Source organism: Lolium rigidum, chromosome 6 (assembly GCF_022539505.1).
Source record: "Lolium rigidum isolate FL_2022 chromosome 6, APGP_CSIRO_Lrig_0.1, whole genome shotgun sequence".
Taxonomy (NCBI): Eukaryota; Viridiplantae; Streptophyta; class Magnoliopsida; order Poales; family Poaceae; genus Lolium; species Lolium rigidum.
The window spans coordinates 258,412,440-258,434,152 of NC_061513.1; positions in this window are offsets into that span (position 1 = coordinate 258,412,440).

A 21,713-nucleotide genomic window follows, 5' to 3' on the forward strand; every position below is an offset into this window, starting at 1 on the left:
GCGCCGCATGTTGCCAGCGGCGCGTCCAGATCAATAGCGTCCTTCCCCTTGGCAACGACAGACGCGTCAACTGCCATTTGTGGTTCGTTTTGAGCTTGCTATAGCAATGTGTCAGCACAAATGACTTATTCCCATCCGAGTTCCTCCGGTAAACCTCCATGGCCCTGTCAAACTAACCAAATGAAGCGGAATCATTTCATCGAACACAATGTAGGCGCTACAAATTATGTAAGAAAGAGTCGTACTAGTTGGGAGACGTCGGCGCCGCTGTCGCCTCTTCACTAAGTCGTGATGGTACCCATGGAAGGAGTTCACCGACGCCTGGATGATGGCCCATCGCGTCGACATTGCCTTTTGGCTCCTCTTCATTGTCACTTTGTTGTAGTCGTTGTTGATGAGCTTGCGCTCATCGAACTCGGCCTTGATCCTCGCCCAATACTTCCCATATTTTTGGTTGGCGCCGATGATGGAGTCATGGCTCACCTGCGCCCACGACTCGCACAGACATAGATCCTCCAAAACCGTTCACTTGGGGCCTCGTGTGCCCGACTTCTTCTTCTTCTTCCTAGTCCTCACGCCGTCCGCATCTACCTCCACGAGATCATCGTCACCGGCACCCTCTTCGTCCTCTTCCTCGTCGTCCTCTTCGTCGTCGTCGTCGTCGTCCTCGTCCTCCACCCCCTCCTCTTCCTCCTCCTCCTCGTCCTCACCCCGTCCTCCTCCTCCTCAGCACCGGCGCCGTCGAATTCGAGTGGCCCCCTGCGGCCAGCGAACGGGGCGCCGTCCGGACCGGGTCCTGGCTCGCGCTGAGATGCTTGCTCGTACGCCGGGGAGTAGAGGTTGTTGGGGTTGAAGCCGCCATGCGGTAGCGCATCCTGGTAGTGGGGCGACAAGTTAGGCGTCACGCACCCGGGAGTGGCGGAGGGGCCGTCGTTGTAGAAGGCGGATGTCGACGGAGAGATCACTCCCGGAACGTACACCGGCAAGGACGTACTCCATGGGCTCGCACTGGCGATACACCCGGCCATTATGTGCTGGTGCTGGCGCGCCGCCAGAGCCTTCTTCTCCTGTTCCGCCGCCCTCCGTCCTTTCCGCTCCGCCGTCGCCATCTTCCGGCGCAGACAATCTTGCTGCCATTGATCATCGGTCCATTCTTCCGGCTTCTTCTTCGGAGCCGGCGCCTTCCGCGGCTTCGCGAACGACGCTTCGCCCCTTTCGTCCCATTGTTCGGCGGCTTCTTGGCCGCTTTCTTGGCCATCTTTTTCGGGGCTGTCGGCGGCGCCATGGAATGGGCGCGGCGGTGGGTGGACGGCGGGAGGGAGAAACAAATCGGTGGGATAGGAGAAATGAATCGGCGGCGGGATATGTGTTGGGAGGCCAGAAATGCGCGACGGGAGGGACGGGATTTGGCGGGAGTGGGAGACGAATTTTCCCTGTGCCGCTGACGCGTCGGGCCCGCGCCGCTTCGCCTCGCTTTTCGTTGTGTCCGGTGTGCCCGGTGCGTCCCCTGTGGGACGGGGACGGGCTCGGGGCGCCGAACACCGTATCAAGCTGCGCCGGACAAAATTCGGTTTTGGGAGACGCGGCTGGAACGGGTTTTTGTCCGGCGCGCCCCAAATCGGTTTGGGGGACGCGACCGGAGATGCTCTAATTGCTGTTCAGATAACCATGGCAATTTCCTCTTTGAACCGCTTACTACAAAAGTCGATTACATTCTCCAAAGACTTATCCGAAATATTCTTTCCAAAATGGTTGAACGATGCAAAGTTGTTGAGCTAGCACCTTCCTGTTGTGGCCAAACATAGCTCGTGTTCAAATGTCATTGTGGTAATCAATCAACGTTGTAACCCAAATAACAGATGACTAGATGACCAATAACCTCCTTCGTGTGGAAGGGGGAAGATTTTGGCTAGTCGGAGGAAGGTGTTGGCTTGGCCAAACCAGGAAATCAATCTCAGCATTCTCAAAAATAAAGCAAGCATTCCCAGCGGTGTTAATTTTTGACTGCGTGATCTCTAACACGTTTATTTCCTCCTCTTTTCATGGATGGTCTTCACAAGATCTGCCACTCATGATTTTGGATTTAGTCTGACTCGATCTCTCTACTAATTTGCGTGTCAGCAAGTGCTGGGTAACCTCTTACACGTGCAATTCTGGTCAATTTTGGTCAAACTGAGTGACATGGTCATCCACCACCCATAGCCCATCTCACCTACGACTTAATATGTGTCACTGTGGATAGCTGTGACGTGTTAGAGATAGGGAGGTCTGGCATGTTGCTTCCCTATCATTTGTACAAGGAGATAGTCAAATGTTCGTGTCTTTTTACCGAAAAAGTAGTTTGCATAACTCATGTAGCCCTAGCCGCCGCCCTCGGTCTCTCTCTCCCCCCTCCCTCCCCTGGGGCGGCGGCGGAGGATCCGCCCGCCCCGAACAGCCGCCCCCGGACCGCCGCACCTCAGCTGTCCCTGTTGCCGGCCTCGGCCCCGGCCCCGGCCCTGGCGGTGGTGGCGGCGCCCCTTCCTCGAACGACGAGGGAGGGGAGAGAGTTTCCGCGGCGGCGTTCCATGGGAGGTGATGAAGCGCCAGTGGAGGAAGCCGGGCGGCACAACTACTTGGCCGGGGCCTAATGTTCTCCATTGGTAGCCATTGAGGATTCGGTGAAGCAGTGGCAGCCTCCGCCCCCGGTGACGGTTCGGCGGTGGTACGCATGATCCCCGTCGTCGTCCTCTTCCCTGGTGATCCGGCAGGAGGGCTTGGCGGCGTGGGGGCTACTGATCTTGCTTTGTTTTTGGTGTTGGTCCTCGGGTTTCTCGCAAGCGAAGATGAAGATCTACCGGAGGTCAGTTTGCCTTGATCTGGCTGGAGAGATGAGTTCCGGAAAGCTCCGCCGATGAATGGAACATTGTATCTTTTGCCTAGAGTTTGCTGGATCGGGTGGTATTCGGTCGCGCGCACCCATGTTTTTATTCCGACCGTTTGGTTCCGGAGGGAGCGGCGCAAAGCTCTATTCTGTATTGACATCAGGTGACTTTTTGGTCCATGGTGAAGTCAGAAGAAGGAATATCATGAATGCCGGATTGGTGGACTGGCTAAAGGATTTTCGAGTCTCCATGATGTTGAGGGATTTGCTTGGCGTTCCGGGCTCCGCAGCAGTGGTATGCATGTGGGGGCGGCAGCACAGGTGAAGTTCTAAGTCTTACATCTCAGGGTGAAAATCCAAGGTGTGGCCTTAACTGGTTGTGCCTGCAAATGACCTTGTTGGAGGCGTTGTTTTGAGAGTGGGGACTATCTTCAGGGTGAAAACCTAAGACCTTTGGTCGGACGACAACAACGCTGGTGCACTGTTCCCTTCTTGGAGGCGTCGCTTTTGGAGAGTCTGTATTTCAGGTGTTGTCACGGTGGTGGTTGTATTGCTATTGCTAGGTCTGAAATGTTGTAGCGGGACTTTTATTTCTTAGTTTTCTTTACTCTTTTTTAGCCGTGTGCATCCGTACTGCCACTAGGGTGGGGCGTTGTTGCAGAGGCTGTGTGTCATTGGTATATTTTGATATTAATATATTCTCTTTATCTAAAAAATGTACCGTAGTTTATTTGGGTGCAAAGCTTGGTTACCTAAATGGCATCCCAGACCGCCTTGCTCGGGCGATTCTGGAGGCTCCCCAAACCCTAGCCTAACCACCTCCCTCACTCGCTATCCCCCGGCCGTCGCTAACAATCGTGGTAGCTCTTGTCAGTCAAAGGAGGTGGGAGAGGTGATGTTGGGTGGATTGTACGTGGATGCGGCAATGCTATGAGGATTAGAGGCTACCGTGCACCACTTTGTGCGGCCGGACAACGCGAGCTAGGTGTGAGCCGAGGCTGGCTCGTTCTAGGCCAAGGATTTCCGTCTTTTCACGGGCAGTGCGGGCCTCTGTGGAGGCCATCCTCATGTGTCGATGGAGGATGAGTTGTCGCTCCGCTGGAGGTAGTAAGCCTACCCCGCTGAGATCTGACCATCTCGATCGCGGTTCTGGCGAGTTTTGGTTGTTGTGGTGGTGGTCAATGTCCTCCATCGGCGATAACCTGTTTTATGCGATTGTGGTCCAAGCATGCTATAGGTTCCTGCTCTTCTCCGTTTTGCTAGAGGAATGATCTTTGGCAAGGGTGAAAACCCTGCTTGGAGACTTCCGGTGCTGACTACGATGACGTATGGGGTTGCCACTCCCCCGTTGGAGGTGTTTACAATGCCCTAATTGTTCCTTCCCCTCGGCCAGGGGAAACCCTAAGTCTCGTTTGCCAGACTAGGCAGCAACGCGATGCATCGTTCCCTTCTTGTAGGCACTGCCTAGGCTGCGAGGGGTGTCCTAGTGTGGCATGTAGAGGTTGTGGTCTCTCTAGTCTCTCCAGCGAGGCTGGATGGTGATGCATTGCCCGTGTTGGCCTCTACTCAAGGTGCGGGGCTCCGAAGCGCTATATATGTCATCTCCTACACTCTCTAGTTGACTTTTTTCGAAGTTTGGGCAGATCCTACCATCCACTCGTCGTTGCCGACTCTTCTAGGCTCATGAGTAGTGGCACATTGGTCCAGGCAGCTTTAAAGTTTTTTATCATGCTTCGGTATTGTTTGCTTAGGTCGTGACGCTGTCTTGAGGCTCTGTGTTTTGTCACATTGATACGTCTCCGACGTATCGATAATTTCTTATGTTCCATGCTACATTATTGATGATATCTACATGTTATATGCACATTTTATGTCATATTTATGCGTTTTCTGGAACTAACCTATTGACGAGATGCCGAAAGGCCAGTTGCTGTTTTCTGCTGTTTTTGGTTTCAGAAATCCTAGTAACGAAATATTCTCGGAATTGGACGAAATCAACGCCCAGGTTCCTATTTTGCCCGGAAGCATCCAGAACACCCGAGAACCGCCAGAGAGGGGGCACAGGGCCACCAAACCCTAGGCCGGCGCGGCCAAGGGGGGGCCCGCGCCCCCCTATAGTGTCGGCGCCCCTTCGACCTTCTGACGCCGCCTCTTCGCCTATATAAAGCCCCTGGACCTAAAACCACGAGACGAAAAAAGCCACGGTACGAGAAACCTTCCAGAGCCGCCGCCATCGCGAAGCCAAGATCTGGGGGACAGGAGTCTCTGTTCTGGCACGCCGCCGGGACGGGGAAGTGCCCCCGGAAGGCTTCTCCATCGACACCACCGCCATCTCCATCAACGCTGCTGTCTCCCATGAGGAGGGAGTAGTTCTCCATCGAGGCTCGGGGCTGTACCGGTAGCTATGTGGTTAATCTCTCTCCTATGTACTTCAATACAATGATCTCATGAGCTGCTTTACATGATTGAGATCCATATGATGAGCTTTGTATCGGTACTAGTTGTGTGCTACTCATGTGATGTTATTAAAGTAGTCTATTCCTCCTGCATGGTGTAAAGGTGACTAGTGTGTGCACCGTGTGGTTCTTGTCGTAGGCTATGATCATGATCTCTTGTAGATTGTGGAGTTAATTATCATTATGATAGTATTGATGTGATCTATTCCTCCTTCATAGTGTAATGTGGACAGTGTGTGCACTTAGTTCTTGGTTTATTTTGCAATGATCTATTATGCTCTAAGGTTATTTAAATATGAACATTGAATTGTGGAGCTTGTTAACTCCGGCATTGAGGGTTCGTGTAATCCTACGCAATGTGTTCATCATCCAACAAAAGAGTGTATGTAGCACATATGAGAAAGAGTTATTTATTATGCGATCAATGTTGAGAGTGTCCACTAGTGAAAGTGTAATCCCTAGGCCTTGTTCCTAAATACTCGCTATCGCTGCTTGTTTACTTGTTTTACTGCGTTACTACCGCTGCGTTACTACTGCTTGTTTATCGTCCCGGGCAAAGCACTTTTCTGGTGCCGTTGCCACTGCTCATACTTACTTATACCACCTGTATTTCACTATCTCTTCGCCGAACTAGTGCACCTATTAGGTGTGTTGGGGACACAAGAGACTTCTTGCTTTGTGGTTGCAGGGTTGCATGAGAGGGATATCTTTGACCTCTTCCTCCCTGAGTTCGATAAACCTTGGGTGATCCACTTAAGGGAAAACTGCTGCTGTTCTACAAACCTCTCGCTCTTGGAGGCCCAACACTGTCTACAAGAATAGAAGCACCCGTAGACATCAAGCTATTTTTCCGGCGCCGTTGCCGGGGAGGAAAGGTAATAGGTACTCACACTCCGGATCTCGGCTACTAAGCTATTTTCGCCGTTGCAAGTACTCGAAGCTATTTCCTTTAGATCCTGCAATTGCATCTTTTTGTTTCTTGTTTACACTAGTTTGGCATAATGGACAACAATGAGCTTCTTATTCTATTTCCTGATTTAAGACATGGATGGTTTGATGCGAAAATTAAAAAACCTATGGAACATATTAGTATGAACGCTTTGAACACCATTGTTGCTAATGATATGGAAAGTTCTAAGCTTGGGGAAGCTGGCTTTGATGAGCATGATATTTTTAGTCCCCCAAGCATTGAGGAGAAAATTTACTTTGATGATACTTTGCCTCCTATTTATGATGATTATAATGATATTGGTCTTTTGGTACCGCCTGTTATGGAGGATAAATTTGATTATGATTACAATATGCCTCCTATATTTGATGATGAGAATAATAATGATAGCTACTTTGTTGAATTTGCTCCCAGTACAACTAATAAAATTGATTATGCCTATGTGGAGAGTAATAATTTTATGCATGAGACTCATGATAAGAATGCTTTATGTGATACTTATATTGTTGAGTTTGTTCATGATGCTACTGAAAGTTATTATGAGAGAGGAAAATATGGTTGTAGAAATTTTCATGTTACTAAAACACCTCTCTATGTGCTGAAATTTTTGAAGCTACACTTGTTCTATCTTCCTATGCTTGTTACTTTGCTCTTCATGAACTTGTTTATTTACAAGATTCCTTTGCATAGGAAGCATGTTATACTTAAATTTGTTTTGAGTTTGCCTTTTGGTGCTCTCTTTTGCTTCAAATACTATCTCTTCTGAGTGCATCATTAAAACTGCCGAGCCCATCTTAATGGCTATAAAGAAAGAACTTCTTGGGAGATAACCCATGTGTTTATTTTGCTACAGTACTTTGTTTTATATTTGTGTCTTGGAAGTTGTTACTACTGTAGCAACCTCTCCTTATCTTAGTTTTGTTGCATTGTTGTGCCAAGTAAAGTCTTTGATAGTAAGGTTCATACTAGATTTGGATTACTGCGCAGAAACAGATTTCTCGCTGTCACGAATCTGGGCCTAATTCTCTGTAGTAAACTCAGAAAATTATGCCAATTTACATGAGTGATCCTCAGATATGTACGCAACTTTCATTCAATTTGAGCATTTTCATCTGAGCAAGTCTGTTGCCATTTTAAAATTCGTCTTTATGGACTGTTCTGTTTTGACAGATTCTGCCTTTTATTTCGCATTGCCTCTTTTGCTATGTTGGATGGATTTATTTGTTCTATTACCTTCCAGTAGCTTTATGCAATGTCCAGAAGTGTTAAGAATGATTGTGTCACCTCTGAACATGTGAATTTTTGATTATGCACTAACCCTCTAATGAGTTTGTTTCGAGTTTGGTGTGGAGGAAGTTTTCAAGGGTCAAGAGAGGAGGATGATATACTATGATCAAGAAGAGTGAAAGCTCTAAGCTTGGGGATGCCCCGGTGGTTCACCCCTGCATATTTCAAGAAGACTCAAGCATCTAAGCTTGGGGATGCCCAAGGCATCCCCTTCTTCATCGACAAATTATCAGGTTCCTTCTCTTGAAACTATATTTTTATTCGGTCACATCTTATGTACTTTACTTGGAGCGTCTGTGTGCTTTTATTTTTGTTTTGTTATTTTCATTCTCTGAATAAATGCTTGTGTGGGAGAGAGACACGCTCCGCTGGTTCATATGAACACATGTGTTCTTAGCTTTTAATGTTCATGGCGAAGGTTGAAACTATTTCATTCATTGTTATATGGTTGGAAACGGAAAATGCTACATGTAGTAATTCTAAAATGTCTTGAATAATTTGATACTTGGCAATTGTTGTGCTCATGTTTAAGCTCTTGCATCATATACTTTGCACCCATTAATGAAGAAATACATAGAGCTTGCTAAAATTTGGTTTGCATAATTGGTCTCTCTAAAGTCTAGATAATTTCTAGTATTGAGTTTGAACAACAAGGAAGACGGTGTAGAGTCTTATAATGTTTATAATATGTCTTTTATGTGAGTTTTGCTTGCACCGTTCATCCTTGTGTTTGTTTCAAATAACCTTGCTAGCCTAAACCTTGTATCGAGAGGGAATACTTCTCATGCATCCAAAATCCTTGAGCCAACCACTATGCCATTTGTGTCCACCATACCTACCTACTACATGGTATTTCTCCGCCATTGCAAAGTAAATTGCTTGAGTGCTACCTTTAAATAATTCAAAATTTATCACCTCTTATTTGTGTCAATGTTTTATAGCTCATGAGGAAGTATGTGGTGTTTTATCTTTCGATCTTGTCATTTACTTTTGACAGACTTTCACAATGGACTAGTGGCTTCATCCGCTTATCCAATAATTTTGCAAAAAGAGTCGGCAATGGGGTTCCCAGCCCGATTAATTAACTTGCATTAATAATTCTCTTCACATGTTTTGCTCGATTCATCGTTAAGCAACTTAATTTTGCAAATAGACACTCCTTCATGGTATGTGATTGTTGGAAGGCACCCGAGGATTCGGTTAGCCATGGCTTGTGTAAGCAAAAGGTTGGGAGGAGTGTCATCCATAAATAATGAAACTAAAGTACATGTGTAAACAAAAGAGAAGAGGGATGATCTACCTTGTCTGGTAGAGATAACGTCCTTCATGGGAGCCGCTCTTGAAAGTCTGGTTGATGAGGTAGTTAGAGTGCCCACTACCATTCGTTGACAACAACAAACACCTCTCAAAATTTTACTTTTATGCTCTCTTTATGTTTTCAAAACCAAAGCTCTAGCACAAATATAGCAATCGATGCTTTTCCTCTTCGAAGGACCTTTCTTTTACTTTTATGTTGAGTCAGTTCACCTATCTCTTTCCACCTCAAGAAGCAAACACTTGTGTGAATTGTGCATTGATTCCTACATACTTGCATATTGCACTTGTTATATTGCTTTGCATTGACAACTATCCATGAGATATACATGTTACAAGTTGAAAGCAACCGCTGAAACTTAATCTTCCTTTGTGTTGCTTCAATACCTTTACTTTGATTTATTTCTTTATGAGTTAACTCTTATGCAAGACTTATTGATGCTTGTCTTTAAGTACTATTCATGAAAAGTCTTTGCTTTATGATTCATTTGTTTACTCATGTCATTACCATTGTTTTGATCGCTGCATTCATTACATATGTTTACAATAGTATGATCAAGGTTATGATGGCATGTCACTCCAGAAATTATCTTTGTTATCGTTTACCTGCTCGGGACGAGCAGGAACTAAGCTTGGGGATGCTGATATGTCTCCGACGTATCGATAATTTCTTATGTTCCATGCTACATTATTGATGATATCTACATGTTATATGCACATTTTATGTCATATTTATGCGTTTTCCGGAACTAACCTATTGACGAGATGCCGAAAGGCCAGTTGTCGTTTTCTGCTGTTTTTGGTTTCAGAAATCCTAGTAACGAAATATTCTCGGAATTGGACGAAATCAACGCCCAGGTTCCTATTTTGCCCGGAAGCATCCGTAACACCCGAGAACCGCGGAGAGGGGGCACGGGGCCACCAAACCCTAGGCCGGCGCGGCCAAGGGGGGCCCGCGCCCCCTATAGTGTCGGCGCCCCTTCGACCTTCCCGACGCCGCCTCTTCGCCTATATAAAGCCCCCGGACCTAAAACCACGAGACGAAAAAGCCACGGTACGAGAAACCTTCCGAGCCGCCGCCATCGCGAAGCCAAGATCCGGGGACAGGAGTCTCCGTTCCGGCACGCCGCCGGACGGGGAAGTGCCCCGGAAGGCTTCTCCATCGACACCACCGCCATCTCCATCAACGCTGCTGTCTCCCATGAGGAGGGAGTAGTTCTCCATCGAGGCTCGGGGCTGTACCGGTAGCTATGTGGTTAATCTCTCTCCTATGTACTTCAATACAATGATCTCATGAGCTGCTTTACATGATTGAGATCCATATGATGAGCTTTGTATCGGTACTAGTTGTGTGCTACTCATGTGATGTTATTAAAGTAGTCTATTCCTCCCGCATGGTGTAAAGGTGACTAGTGTGTGCACCGTGTGGTTCTTGTCGTAGGCTATGATCATGATCTCTTGTAGATTGTGGAGTTAATTATCATTATGATAGTATTGATGTGATCTATTCCTCCTTCATAGTGTAATGTGGACAGGTGTGTGCACTATGTTAGTTCTTGGTTTATTTTGCAATGATCTATTATGCTCTAAGGTTATTTAAATATGAACATTGAATTGTGGAGCTTGTTAACTCCGGCATTGAGGGTTCGTGTAATCCTACGCAATGTGTTCATCATCCAACAAAAGAGTGTATGTAGCACATATGAGAAAGAGTTATTTATTATGCGATCAATGTTGAGAGTGTCCACTAGTGAAAGTGTAATCCCTAGGCCTTGTTCCTAAATATCGCTATCGCTGCTTGTTTACTCGTTTTACTCGCGTTACTACCGTCTGCGTTACTACCGCTTGTTTACTCGTCCCGGGCAAAGCACTTTTCCGGTGCCGTTGCCACTTGCTCATACTTACTTATACCACCTGTATTTCACTATCTCTTCGCCGAACTAGTGCACCTATTAGGTGTGTTGGGGACACAAGAGACTTCTTGCTTTGTGGTTGCAGTGGTTGCATGAGAGGGATATCTTTGACCTCTTCCTCCCTGAGTTCGATAAACCTTGGGTGATCCACTTAAGGGAAAACTGCTGCTGTTCTACAAACCTCTGCTCTTGGAGGCCCAACACTGTCTACAAGAATAGAAGCACCCGTAGACATCACACATCACCATTGTTGGCACGAGGGTGCGCAATGTCGGTTTTCCATCGTTGTTGGAGGAGTACGTTGTAAGACGCAAGGACTCTGATGTGTTGTAGCCATTCTTTGGCGTTCTCCGCAAGCTTAATACAAAGATACATAGATTTTGCTGCGGGTCCTAAAAAAAAGTTTGGTTACCTACCCAAGGACTTAAGCATTGAAGCTTATATTATTTTGTGAGAGCATCTCCATCGGAAGGAGATAAATGACTCCTAATTTCTAACAAAAAAGTCAAAGTTCTCAAAAAATGCTCAAAACGGTACTCCTGCAGAAGGATAAAGCGTCTCTCAATCCCAAAAAAAAATCTAGGAGGGAGAAATATGTGCTCCTTTGGTTTCGGGCTTCGGTGGTGGTGGCTCCCAAAATCTAGAAACCACACGAGGGAGCAGACAGTCGCTAGCACCGAACATTCTGAAGGGTTGTAGGTAGGATACTAGCAAAAAATAAAAGTTTCTACTGTGTAAGTTAGGATTTTTGTAGTCATAGATCGCCACTAGACGCGTGGTTGTGGAACTCGCCTCTTATTTCTCATCCCACGAGCAGCCCCCTCTTGTGCGGCTCGTCGAAGTGCTACATATGCAACACCTCCAAGGTAACCGCACGTACGGAGTAGAAGCTTCACACGCCGGACTAATAGGGGCCTTTTTGTTTGGGCTTCTCGGTGCTTTCCACAGAAAAAAGCAGGGCAAACGAAACAAAAGGTTGGCTTTTGCTGTGGGCTTTTCCAAAAGCAGGTTCATTCCCACACATATGAAAAAGCAGGGGTGAGGGGTGCTTCCCGGGCTTCTTCTCCTCGGACCGAACAGGTAAGCTGCTTTGCCCATTTCGTTTGGTCTATTTACTGAAAAAATGCCACCCGATGGCCGGCCGCGCACGCCCATTTGCGTTGTCGCTTGTCCTGCAGGTCTGCATGTGGAACTGAGGCCTGAGAAGAGTGACTGATGGGTGGAGTGGTTCAACCCCACTGTGGTGACCCAGCGTACCACTGCATGGTGTAGTACACAAGTTGTTGACATAACACAAGTGAAACACCGTTCCACTCATATTACATCTCTCAGAGTGGTACAACAGAAACATATGCGAGTCCAAGGTATGTCTATAGAACGATACACAATCTGTTTACATAAGATCAACACAGCCTCCTACTTTACAGTGAGGTAAAACATCAAATAAAGCTCCAGAAGAACGACTCGTAGTCTAACTTATTGCTAACTCAAACTTAAGAGCTACTTGGCTGGCTATAGAATTCTAGCTACTTAGGTGCTAGGATTAGGGAAAGGTTCCCTTCTATTACTAGTCTAGGTTTCCATTATAGCTGATGCAGAAGTTGACTCCATTGACTTCTTTGATTGAATTCTTCATCTTGTTGCAGTTGACTCCTTTGTCTCCGAGTTCCACGGTAGTTTCTCCTTCGGTGCCTTGATCTAAGAAGGGGGTTCAAATGGGATAGAATGAGTACGAGCGTACTCAGCAAGTTCATATTAGGAAATAGGTGTATCATGCACTAGCTACAGCCATAGACTAGAAAGTCATAGGCGAATGCAAGTTTTCATAAACATTTCTTCAAAAAGTTTATTTTATTCTGAAAACTATGCCCGTCAGTCTTCACAGGTTGACTAGAACTTCATGGAGTTCCTTTCCTGCCGCGTTCGCAGCTTCCTTCCCGGAACAGGGAGTGACAGACCACAATTTGATACACTCTGCAGAGGTGCGTTACTTTTCCCATAAGAGATTCCACCCCTTTTGCCATCCGCGAGGACTTGCCCCCGTTCACACTTCCTTTGGTGTGAGGCCAGGTATGAAAATCCAAGCCCACACCGCCTTCTCCGCGACTGCAAACCCACCCTTTTGTCCAACCGTACACCCCCGATAGACTTCTCCCGATAATACGGCTTTACTCACGGTGTACTCCGGACAATCCTTCATAGATCGTAGAGCTTATCATCACTAATGGATGGGGATTTAAAAGGATATCCCAACCTATTGCGGCGGTGCCTCCAACACCCCACCGGCTCTTCAGATCCGTTGGCGTGCAGAAGAGAAAAGATACAGCTGGCTTCCCCAGAGCCATTATAGATCTCATGGTCAACGCGGTTTGTACGGCGCTAGAATCACTGGACGGCATTGGTAATTAATCCTAGGGTAATATAACCCATGCAATGGAACCTCCACCATATCAACACATACCATGGTTCCATTGCCCACCACATAGTCATATTCATAATTGTAAAATAATACTTTGCTTTTCAATGCATTAGTGATAAGTATAGTACTTTGCATATAGTTTGATACAAATAATCAAATGACATGAGCAAGCGATGAACTTGCCTTTCTTGACTGCAAGATTATGCAGGCAAAAGCTTCGATACGTGAGAAATCCAAATGCTGAAATACCATTATCGTCCGGTAAGGACAATGTTTAAAGAACTGACAAAGATGCTATAATGCATAGTATGAGATGCAATCGTCCCGAGCGTAACCTAACCTCGATGATTTTAGGATGGATGAGTTGTAAAGATTTCTTTAGGGTGTGTTGCACTTTTAGGATGGTTCTCAAACAAGGTTCTTATTAGGGTTTGGTTATATTAGCATCATAATCAAGTGATAAGACATCATAACAATCATACATATAAAGAATAGTGGTGGAATAATATGTAAAGAACGAGTTGTCAATTTTAAGTTCTACGGAACATGGTTGGTCATTACTTATACTATACTTCAAAAGAATAACTTTTGAAGAACATGTTGTTTAAGAAATAATGAGTATTTCAAATAAGGATTAGGGCTTCTAAGGTTTGATTGACATTTGTACTTCAAAAGAATAACTTTTGAAGAACAGGTTAAATAAGAATATGAACTACTATGCATAGGAGCTATGTAACTCTAGGGTTTACTATTGGGTTCATTTAGTTTCACTAATAGGAACTAGTTGGGTTCTTAAATAGAATTGGTCTATACATAGCAAGTATTGGCAGGTTTTATTGCTATAGTTTCTTCTAAGCATCATATCAAAGGATGGTTATCAAGATGGTTCTATAAATTAGCTACTAGGTTTACTATCGCTTCACATTTGCTTTACTAGATAATCTCTAATGGTTTCTAAGCTAAGTGGCTCATCATATCCTAAATAGGGTTTAGGGGAATAGGAGCATGTGTTGTGAATTGCTACACAAGGTTGGTACTAGGGTTCATTATTATAGTTCTACTAGGTTTTGATGGTTGAGATTGATCCTAATGGTATGGTATATAGGAGTGGTGATTAATGGTACTAATCCAATTAGCAAGTTAGGGTTTATACCTAGGTGATACTAGTTAATCATATAGGTTTTAATTAAGAATAAGAACATGAAATGATAATCTCATGTGACTTGGTTTATGCTAGTGGATCATAAGCATGCATTCATTTGTTTCTTACTAAGGTTCTATGGGTATAGATGAAACTTATATGATTACATGAGCTAAACCCCTAGGGTTTTAGGATTGCAACTATTTAGGATGAACACATAAAATAATGGAATCCAGTTTCTAACTTAGAATAAAACTAAGGTTTCTAAATTATGATCCAATTCTTAAAGTAATACTTGGTACTAGAACTAATTTGATTAAGTACTTGAAATAGAGTTATTAATAATTTTAACATGCTATTAATTTTTAGAGGGTTTAAGAATTAAAATAATTACTAGTTAGGGTTTAATTAGAATTCAGGGTTTCCTAATTATTGTTAGGTTTTAAAGTATTTAACTTGTTAACTTAAGAATGTTTAAGTAAATAATGGTTGAGCTACCAAAATGATATTGACTTTTACTATTTTCTTGAGTTATTACTATTTAATGAAAATAAAAATAGTAATTTGCAAATTAGGGTTTATGCATTACCACTAATAATTAAATTAATGCAAATATGATAAATAAAATTAATCTTAACATTTTACTTAGTTACTGAATAGTTAAAATTTAATTTTTAAACTTATCTAATTTATTGATTTCAAATTGGATTTCAAATAATTGAAAAGGCATAATTAACAAAATTAAAAATAAGTGAATTCTTATTTTGACACACATTTTTATTTTATATTTTATTTGAATAGAGTTTATTTTTATGAACATTTTGATATATTATTTATATTTTTCTGAGTTGAAATGGATTTTATACAATTTTGCAAAGTTTCAGTGATTTTCTGGAATTTGAAATAAATCTAAAACACTAAACTTACCCGTTCACTTATACTCGCAGAGACTGACTGGTGGGGCTTGTCTCCACGTCGGCTGCCACGCAAGCAAGGACCAGTCAAAGTTGACCAGGACCTTTGACCTCACCGGCGGTTAAACGCCGGCCGTCAGCAGATGGTGGCGCCGCCGATTTACGGCCTCCCGGGATGCGCGGCTAGGCTCTACTGAACGAGTACAACGAGACAAAGCGAATGGTAGTGATGGTTTTGCGAGGGGATCACCGGAACCATGTCGGAAAACATGTCCCGCGGCGGTGCTACTCCGGCGAGATTCGAATCAGAGGCTACAGGAGGTTCTAGGATGCGAGATCTAGCTCTACAGAGGCGTATGCTCACCCTGAACATGATGGCGTGGTCGGCTCCGGCGATGGTCGACGGAGACGACGGCGATTGGCGATCTCCCGACGAACTACTGCGGAAGGGAACGATGAAATCGATCCTCCACACGGCTCCCCTGGATGCTGGGCTCCTCCTAGATGCTCCTTGAGTCCAGGCGCTCCTCCTGGACCACACGCCAGAGGCTGAGGTGGCCTCCTCCGTCGGCTTCGTCTTCGACTCCGGCGACAGGGAGTGGATGAGCATGAGAGATAGAAGATGTCTGAGCAGCAATGGAGTGGGGGAGGTGAACAAGGAGTGCACGACGATGTCTTCCTCCTATTTATAGGCCAAGGGAATCCCTGAGGCCTTGACACGGAGACGGCCATGGTCGGGAGGTGGCGGTCTCTTGAAACTTCTGTTTGGCGAAGATCTTATCTTCCGCGGATAAGCTCGGACGCGAGAGAGGTTGGGCGTGGTTCTGAGTGTCTGGCGACGTCCGGGGCATGCTTATCGACGACGAGGTCGTGGCCTACTGGCTCCGCCGCGCTGTCGAGCTCGGAGACGACGACGACGAAGTCTTTTCTCCTCGCACGATTCTTGACGCACGCGAATCGGTATTTGGACGTGGGCTGAGTTGCTATTGGGCTGCTGCTGGGTTGGCTTGGTGGGCTGCACGGTCCAGGACAGGTGAGTTTCCCTCTCTTTTCTCTCTTTTCAAATTCTGTTTTATATTTCTGTTTTATTTTCTGGTTTCTATTTTATGGTTTGAATTCAAATTTGAATTCAGGTTATACTTGCAGGTTCTAAAATATTTGAATTTCCATATCACTTGATAATAGTGGTTACTGCATTGTTTTATTTTAAAACAAATATTTAATCTTTTATTAGTTTTGTGTTTTAGTGAGGTGCATTTGAAAATAGATATGGCTTAAGGGTTTGTCTCAATTTATTTTTATTTAGAAACCAAACCTATTTTAATTGGTTTGAAATTTAGAACATGTGCATGGTGAACACAGTTTATTTTTCTAGTGCTTAACCATAGTGATCATTCACATATAATTTAATTATGGCTAGGGTTTAACAGATGGTAAAGGAAATGGAATTGGTTCATGATTTTATGTGAATGATATTTCTTAAGGTTTAAGAAGATGATTTGGATATTTGTTTCACTCTACTCACCAAATGATATTTAGTCCTAAGTACATATGGCTTAATTTATACTTGTGATCCATGATGCACAGGTTAGGACATATTATTTTATGTGAATTGAATCCTATGTGAAAAGGTTTAGGGTTTTGGTAATGCTCACTAGTTGAAGTATAAATAGGCATGAGGCATGGCAGGGTTCTACTTATAATCCAAAGTGATACTTGGATTGAAATATGGGCTAAGGTTTTAGTTGGGATTACCCATGTGATACACAAGTTTGAATTGGGTATAAGCATAAGCTTTGATTGTTTTATTGACTAGCTAGGGTTACTCCTCCATACAAGACATGAGGATTGGTCTGGGATTAACTACTAGTGATATACTTAATATTTTATGTGATAGATGAGATCTAGTGATCATATGATTTAACTTATCATTTATATCTACAAGGTATAATCATGCATTAGACAAGATCCACTCATTACTCACTAATTCCCTCTTTAATATTCCTCTCATCACACTCATCCAAGATTCTTAGGGTTTATAATTTATACCAAGTTGTGATGATTCTGGAATTGGTTTCCTAAGGTATTGCTAATGGAATAGGGTTCTCACCTCCAAGATCAAATGTTGTATTGAACAACTAGGATTATTACTACTCTAATATTCTTGTATGAACATGGCTATGGTTAGTATTATAACTTCTCTCACTTCTCAATGTCTTGGAATATCCTAAGATCCTACTCAAGAGATGATGATATGATCCTCTAAATACATGGCTTCCCTAGGAATTCTACCTTGGTATCTTCTGTAGCTTGTTCTTCAGGAAATCTGATAAACCTGCATCTTGTGGTATGCCTCCACCTCCTAGCTTCTTCATCTTGATCCTATATAATTCACATTGAGTGGCTCTATGTGTTTTCTTCCTTGTATCATGCTACAAGGTGAGCAAATGGATGAAGGGTGTGGCTCTATTTATAGGCTTGGGCAAGCTCTAGTATCATGACACATAGGTGGGTGACTCTTGTTTTGGTTTGATGAATAAGGTGCTTGGGTGTCATGCCCTCATCCATAGCAATCCTTTGGGCATGAGGTGGCATAGCTTGGAAAGCAAGTCATTTAGATATTTTCATCCTATGTGGCAAGATCATTATCCTCTCATATGATTTATTTTTGGATAGCCAAGTGGCATTTGCTACTAAATATCTTGTGGATGGTTTTATTATTGTGGATGAGTCATCATACCATCTTTGATTGGATTTACCTTATAATATTGGTCAAAAGGTTAAGGTTGAAGGTTATTCCTCAAATTTGGATAGTTGGTTTTGATTTCACCAAGGCATGATCATATGAGTTTCAAAATACTCATAGTTAATTTTATTCAAATGGTTTGGACTATAATTCGTAATGTAAATGGATTTAGTTTTATGATATTCCATGTATTTAATAAGTTATGATTTAAATAAGAATGTGTGGCTTTTATGCACTTTAGACCTCGTGGTTTACCTTATTTGGTAATAAGTTTAGAAATGAATTAAATTACACACAAAGGTAGTTGCTAACTTTTCAGTGTTAATAAGTTAGGGTTTGATTATTCAAGAATGTGTTGTTGTAAATCTAATTCCATTTGATCTAATCCATAGATCAAATCATCTCTACCCAAAATAAAGTTTTAGCAAAGATCACGATGAAGTTTATAGCGCTTGACTTGATGATCTACTTCAATTCCGATAAGTCAAGTGAAACTTCGATTCATCGTGACAAGTTTTATTTGAAAGCGCGAAAATTCCCCGGATTTTCTATGCATGAATGCAATGCACACTTTGGTGTTTTCTCATTTTGTTGCTTCTAAACCCGGGATATTACAGACTCTCTCCCTTAAACCGAACTTCGTCCCGAAGTTCGAACGCTCTCATGTTTCGGAATGTGGAACGGACTTGAACAGATCACAATCCTTTCAAACTCCCTAGTGATCTCATTAGATATAATTGAATATATCCCTTGTCTCGATCCTTCATGAAGTCTTCTCGATGTCTGGCACTGATACTTTCTTCAATTCTATGATTTCTTCCAACACTCTAAGCTTATAGGCTTACTCTCCAAAGATTCTTGGATTAGGACATCTTCTTATGCTAATGGACTTTACTAATGGTTGTGGTGATAGCTTCCTATCTGGGTACTCAAAGCTTGGTTCCACCAGCTGCGGTAATCCAGCTGCGGTGTCCAAACCTTGGTTCTAAAGAATTTGTTTAAGGTAGGGTATTGTTTTCCCTTACTACCATAACAAAGTAATGGTACTTAGTAAGGTATTTACAATATGCATGGTCCTGGTTGTTTTAGTCCTACGAATGGATTAGACTCATTTAGTCCATCCAATCATGGCTTCTAGTTTATACTAGTTATCTTCCTTTTGGTTTCTTTAGGTTCCATGAAAGGAATCTTTCTAATAATCCTTAGTTTTGGTATGGTCAAACCCTTGAGTCTTGTGTTTTCTTAGGCTTTGATTGTCCTCCGATAACTTCTTCCTCCAACTTCATTATCTAATACTTACTTAAGTTATCTTGGTTTTGAGTAATTACAATTACCCACTCAAGTTAAGGTATAACCCTTACTTCCTCGAGATATGAACCTCGGCTTCTGGTCTGACAACCTTCTGAGAGTACTTTGGTATGGATACATCCCAACAACCTTATAAAAATAAGATTGGACTTCCTCTCAGTTCAGACCTTCTTCTTGGTCCATCATACTCCAAATATTATATCTTAATACTTCTCATTAAGCCTTCCTCTCCCCCTTGGAGTTTACTAATGATCTTTAAACTTCCTTTCTTCTAATCATTAAACTCCAAGGGTTAGAAGATTAGTCTTGGTCTGGCTTATAGTTTGTACTTTTCTAAAGTCTCACGAAGAATTCTTTGTGGTGTATCCACACAATTGTGGGTATCCATTGTGAATCCTCCAATTAAATATTTACCAGCTACGGGATACCAGCTGCGGAATCCCTCTTTCCTTTAGAGTGAAAGAACGATTAATCTGTGGACTATTTGTTACCAGCTGCAGACTACCTAACACGAGATGTGGCTTATTGAATACCAGCTGTGGCTATGTTATGGTTTTAGGCAATATCTACCTACCAGCTGTGGCTTCTTACATAGTTTTAGTTAAGATATACCTCACTTCACATACTTTCTCTTCATGATTATCCTATATCAGCTGCGGTCTTATTATGCCAGCTGCGACTTCACTTGTCTATTTTCCTCCTTCCAGGGTTTGTTTTTGCAAGAAAACCACTTGTTGACACTATGAAAATAGTATTGTAAGTGACTTCACTTGCATTACCTTCTTCCATAATGAATATGGCTCCACTTCTACTGCTCCATATTCACTATTTTCTCACTTTCATGGTACTTCCATATTAAAGTACTCCTTGATTAAGGATAGAAATGAGTTTGGATTGGTCCTTCCTTTAGAGTATTGCAGTTTCTTCCCACAATTTTACTTCCTTCTTCAAGTGAACCTTCATCTTATCTTCAAAATCTTCAAAATTCGTCACTTCCTCACACGAATACCTTTACCCTCTAGATCTATAACATCAAGTGAGAGCTTGATATTGCAACATGCATTTGCATATCAAAGTCAAACTTCAAGTATGGATCTAGTCAAACAATGAAAATCCAATAACATCCAAGAAGATTCAGCTTTGTGTTCATAATACACATCCTTATATGCCTGAATATAAAAGTTGGGTAAGACATCCCTAAACATCAGGCTCAGATATCGATGTGTAGTATATACACCACATAAGATAGGTTTAGTTTGTGATACTTAGCACAAATGCGTGAATTTCTACTATCTGTCTCAACATTTATCTTAATTGCACATTTGCAATGAGACAAACTTGAAACAAAATGGCTTGGGATAGTTGAAGTTAACCTAGTTTTCTTTGGAAGTACTAACAAAATAGGATACCATATATATGTGCTATTGAGGACTACTTCCTATAATACAATTAGTTCTAACATGTCTACTCTAAACACATGATTGTTTAGAATATACCACCTATAACTCTAGGATTTCTCTATGTGATATGCTTTAAATAAGCCTTCTTTAAATTAAGGACTATGGTTCTAGAATACTTGGCACAGTTATTAGGATTTTAAGGCCTAAGCTTTCGAACTATTCCTTAAATCCTACTCCTCATCATACTTCTGTTAACTCACTTATAATGTTCTACTCCCTCACATCATGATACTCAAGTGAATCATATATGATTACCAACTTTACCACGAAAAGTAGAGTTGTATAACTCCTATCACTCTTCCTTATCTTCTATGATTGACTCATCATAGATATATACTACCTCATATAACTTACCTCCTTTACTTAACATCAGTCATTTGACATTACAAATGACTTTTACTTAATTATAACATGTCTTGGTATACATCTTCCAATAGGATATCTTCCTTATGGTTGTATCCTCTCTTTGGACTATCATGTGTTGTATACCAACTGTGGTCTACTACCACCCATTATCTTAAGCTCCAATGGTGTTCTAATTATTTGGAATGAAGCAACATAGCTAACTAACTTCATTTAAGAAATATAGATAAGAAAGATTGACTCAAGTGTGTCAGGATTATTCTCAAGTGAATACCCATCTCAAGTCAAAAGAATGGTTGGTTTAGCATAGTTAACTTAGCTAAACACTGCCTATAGACACTACCAAACCTATAGGTCTCCTTTAAAGGGTTTTAATCCTAGGGTCAAAGCATTTGCTCCGATACCGACTTGTGGTGACCCAGCGTACCACTCGCATGGTGTAGTACACAAGTCGTTGACATAACACAAGTGAAACACCGTTCCACTCATATTACATCTCTCGAGTGGTACAACGAAACATATGCGAGTCCAAGGTATGTCTATAGAACGATACACAATCTGTTTACATAAGATCAACACA